The 5,000-nt window shown below is 39.9% G+C and overlaps 1 pseudogene; it reads right to left on the minus strand.

The window, feature by feature from the left end:
• LOC121844748 overlaps positions 1 to 5,000 on the minus strand; it is a 130,983-nt pseudogene that overhangs the window by 97,196 nt on the left and 28,787 nt on the right.

Raw genomic sequence — 5,000 nt, forward strand, 5'->3', positions numbered from 1 at the left:
TCACTATGATGTAAACATCTTGTTCTGTAACAGTATTCACTATGATGCAAACATCTGGTTCTGTAGCAGTATTCACTATGATGTAAACATCTGTCCATATAACAGTATTCACTATGATGTAAACATCTGGTTCTGTAACAGTATTCACTATGATGTAAACATCTGGTTCTGTAACAGTATTCACTATGATGTAAACATCTTGTTCTGTAACAGTATTCACTATGATGTAAACATCTGTCCATGTAACAGTATTCACTATGATGTAAACATCTGTCCATGTAACAGTATTCACTATGATGTAAACATCTGTCCATGTAACAGTATTCACTATGATGCAAACATCTTATTCTGTAACAGTATTCACTATGATGTAAACATCTGTCCATGTAACAGTATTCACTATGATGTAAACATCTGATTCTGTAACAGTATTCACTATGATGCAAACATCTGGTTCTGTAACAGTATTCACTATGATGTAAAGATCTGTCCATGTATCAGTATTCACTATGATGTAAACATCTGATTCTGTAACAGTATTCACTATGATGCAAACATCTGGTTCTGTAACAGTATTCACTATGATGTAAACATCTGTCCATGTATCAGTATTCACTATGATGTAAACATCTGTCCATGTAACAGTATTCACTATGATGTAAACATCTTGTTCTGTAACAGTATTCACTATGATGTAAACATCTGTCCATGTAACAGTATTCACTATGATGTAAACATCTTGTTCTGTAACAGTATTCACTATGATGTAAACATCTGTCCATATAACAGTATTCACTATGATGTAAACATCTTGTTCTGTAACAGTATTCACTATGATGTAAACATCTGGTTCTGTAACAGTATTCACTATGATGTAAACATCTGTCCATGTAACAGTATTCACTAGGATGTAAACATCTGGTTCTGTAGCAGTATTCACTATGATGTAAACATCTGTCCATGTATCAGTATTCACTATGATGTAAACATCTGGTTCTGTAGCAGTATTCACTATGATGTAAACATCTTGTTCTGTAACAGTATTCACTATGATGTAAACATCTGGTTCTGTAACAGTATTCACTATGATGTAAATATCTGTCCATGTAACAGTATTCACTATGATGTAAACATCTTGTTCTGTAACAGTATTCACTATGATGTAAACATCTGTCCATGTAACAGTATTCACTATGATGTAAACATCTGGTTCTGTAACAGTATTCACTATGATGTAAATATCTGTCCATGTAACAGTATTCACTATGATGTAAACATCTGATTCTGTAACAGTATTCACTATGATGTAAACATCTTGTTCTGTAACAGTATTCACTATGATGTAAACATCTGTCCATGTAACAGTATTCACTATGATGTAAACATCTGTCCATGTAACAGTATTCACTATGATGTAAACATCTGGTTCTGTAACAGTATTCACTATGATGTAAACATCTGGTTCTGTAGCAGTATTCACTATGATGCAAACATCTGGTTCTGTAACAGTATTCACTATGATGTAAACATCTGGTTCTGTAACAGTATTCACTATGATGTAAACATCTGGTTCTGTAACAGTATTCACTATGATGTAAACATCTGGTTCTGTAACAGTATTCACTATGATGTAAACATCTGTCCATGTAACAGTATTCACTATGATGTAAACATCTGGTTCTGTAGCAGCTCTCCTTCTCTGAGACTCGTTGGGCCCTGGATACTCCTTGTATATACAGGTCGATGGATGACCTACTGATATCAGCTTTGTAGCTAACTGTGAAATTACTGCTTTGGATTTAGTTAAATGTACAACTATGTAGCTGGATAGTAGCTTCGAAACTACAGTGAAATCCTGACCTGTCCTTCTACGATCCATTTGGAGATGACCGTCTTCCCATCGTTGCCGGGACGGAACCTTAGAGTGGCGGAGCGAGGGCTGATGTTGGAGATGACCAGGTTAGAGGGCACACCAGGAAGCTCTGAAACACAGACTCAACAACAGGTTAGAGGGCACACCAGGAAGCTCTGAGACAGAGACACAACAACAGGTTAGAGAGCACACCAGGAAGCTCTGAGACACAGACACAACAACAGGTTAGAAGGCACACCAGGAAGCTCTGAGACACAGACACAACAACAGGTTAGAAGGCACATCAGGAAGCTCTGAGACACAGACACAACAACAGGTTAGAAGGCACACCAGGAAGCTCTGAGACACAGACACAACACCAGGTTAGAGAGCACACCAGGAAGCTCTGAGACACAGAAAAAGTATAAAAAATACAATAAAAATAAAATAAAAATATATATTAATATACATATATTTATATATAAATAAATGGTGGGACCAACAGCAATAATAATAGTAGTAGTGGACATGGGATTACCATTAACAGCAACTACAACAACAATATTAATGAGAACAACAATACATTACTGCAATGTTAGTGGACCAGTGTCAACATGACTGAGAAGACACATGACCTGGTAGTGGACCAGTGTCAACATGACTGAGAAGACACATGACCTGGTAGTGGACCAGTGTCAACATGACTGAGAAGACACATGACCTGGTAGTAGACCAGTGTCAACATGACTGAGAAGACACCTGACCTGGTAGTAGACCACTGTCAACATGACTGAGAAGACACATGACCTGGTAATAGACCAGTCTCAACATGACTGAGAAGACACATGACCTGGTAGTAGACCAGTGTCAACATGACTGAGAAGACACATGACCTGGTAGTAGACCAGTGTCAACCAGACTGAGAAGACACATGACCTGGTAGTAGACCAGTGTCAACATGACTGAGAAGACACATGACCTGGTAGTAGACCAGTGTCAACATGACTGAGAAGACACATGACCTGGTAGTAGACCAGTGTCAACATGACTGAGAAGACACATGACCTGGTAGTAGACCAGTGTCAACATGACTGAGAAGACACATGACCTGGTAGTAGACCAGTGTCAACATGACTGAGAAGACACATGACATGGTATGAAAGTCTCTGTCTCTTTCTGTCTCTCTCTTTCTCTCTGTCTCTCTCTGTCTCTTTCTGTTTCTTTCTGTCTCTCTCCAAACCTTTCTGTCTCTCTCTCTCTCTCTGCCTCTATTCTGTTTCTCTTAGTTTCTCTCTCTGTTTCCTCAATGACGTAGCTATTAGTGGTTAATAAGGGCTAATAATGACTTATCTATTATCTGTTAATAAGGGGTAATAATGACTTATCTATTATCTGTTAATAAGGGGTAATAATGACTTGTCTATTATCTGTTAATAAGGGGTAATAATGACTTATCTATTATCTGTTAATAAGGGCTAATAATGACTTATCTATTATCTGTTAATAAGGGCTAATAATGATTGCATCTTGGCCTTGTGTGTGTGTGTGTGTGTATGTGTGTGTGTGTGTTTGTGCGTGCGTGTGTGTGTGTGTGTGTGTGTGTGCTTTGTGTGTGTGTGTATGTGTGTGTGTGTGTGTGTGTGTGTGTGTGTGTGTGTGTGTGTGTGTGTGTGTGTGTGTGTGTGTGTGTGTGTGTGTGTGCGTGCGTGCGTGCGTGTGTGTGTGTGTGTGTGTGTGTGTGTGTGTGTGTGTATCATGGCCGGTGCAGTAACAGCCACTTATCAGCGGAGGTAAAGATAATGGCATCTTCTGAGCTCCTCACTGTCTTTCTGTGATGCTGTGGACGTCTCATATATATGATGGAATGTGATGATGATGATGATGATGATGATGAAGATGTCTGACCTGGTGGAACTCCAGAGGAGATGGTGGAGGTGGTGGCCACGCCTCTTCCTGCCGCTGTCATGGCGGCGACCTCCAGGGCGTACGATGTCATAGAGGTCAAGCTGGTGACCTTGTATTGCAGGGTAGAGTTAGAGAGAGCTCGCTCCTCACAGGACGCATTGCCCTCCGACCCTGACCCCGATGCTGACCCAGAAACACACCACAATATCACATAACCTAGAGAGAGAGAGAGAGAGAGAGAGATGGAGATGGAGAGAGAGAGAGAGAGAGAGAGAGAGAGACAGAGAGAGTTGGAGATGGAGAGAGAGAGAGAGAGAGAGTTGGAGATGGAGATGGAGAGAGAGGGAGGGATAGAGAGAGAGTTGGAGATGGAGAGAGAGGGAGAGAGAGAGAGAGAGAGAGAGAGTTGGAGATGGAGAGAGAGGAAGAGAGATGGAGATAGAGAGAGAGAGAGAGAGAGAGGGAGATGAGAGAGAGATGGAGATGGAGAGAGAGAGAGAGAGAGAGAGAGATGTCTATTTCACTTGCTTTGGCAATGTAGTCATATGTTCCCCATGCCAATAAAGCCCTTTAATTTAATTGAGAGCGAGAATTAGGCCGATACCCACTAATTATCAATTCTGCAGAGAAGAATTGGCGAAGAGTCCCCTAAGCAAGCTGGTCCTGGGGCTCTGTTCACAAACACAAACAGACGTCACAGAGCCCCAGGAGCCCCAGGACAGCAGCACAATTAGACCCAACCAAATCAATGGAAAACAAAAAGATAATTACTTGACAGATTGCCTCTCAAGAGAAGACTATGTCCACACTGCCCACAAAATGTGGTGGAAACTGAGCTGCACTTCCTAACCTCCTGCCCAATGTTTGACCATATTAGAGACACATATTTCACTCAGATTACACAGATCCACAAAGAATTTGAAAACAAACCCGATTTTGATAAACTCCCATTTCTATTGGTTAACCCGTTGTCACAAGAAAACGGCAACCAGTGAAGAACAAACACCATTGTAAACACAACCCATATTTATGTTTATTTATTTTCCCTTTTGTACTCTAACTATTTGCACATCGTTACAACACTGTATATAGACATAATATGACATTTTAAATGTCTTTATTCTTGTGGAACTTCTGTGAGTGTAATGTTTACGGTTAATTTTTATTGTTTATTTCACTTTTGTTTATTATCTACTTGTTTATTGTTACAAATGTTTCATTGTTTATTTCACTTTTGTTTATT

The sequence above is a fragment of the Oncorhynchus tshawytscha genome, unplaced genomic scaffold (assembly GCF_018296145.1).
Source record: "Oncorhynchus tshawytscha isolate Ot180627B unplaced genomic scaffold, Otsh_v2.0 Un_contig_1304_pilon_pilon, whole genome shotgun sequence".
Classification (NCBI taxonomy): Eukaryota; Metazoa; Chordata; class Actinopteri; order Salmoniformes; family Salmonidae; genus Oncorhynchus; species Oncorhynchus tshawytscha.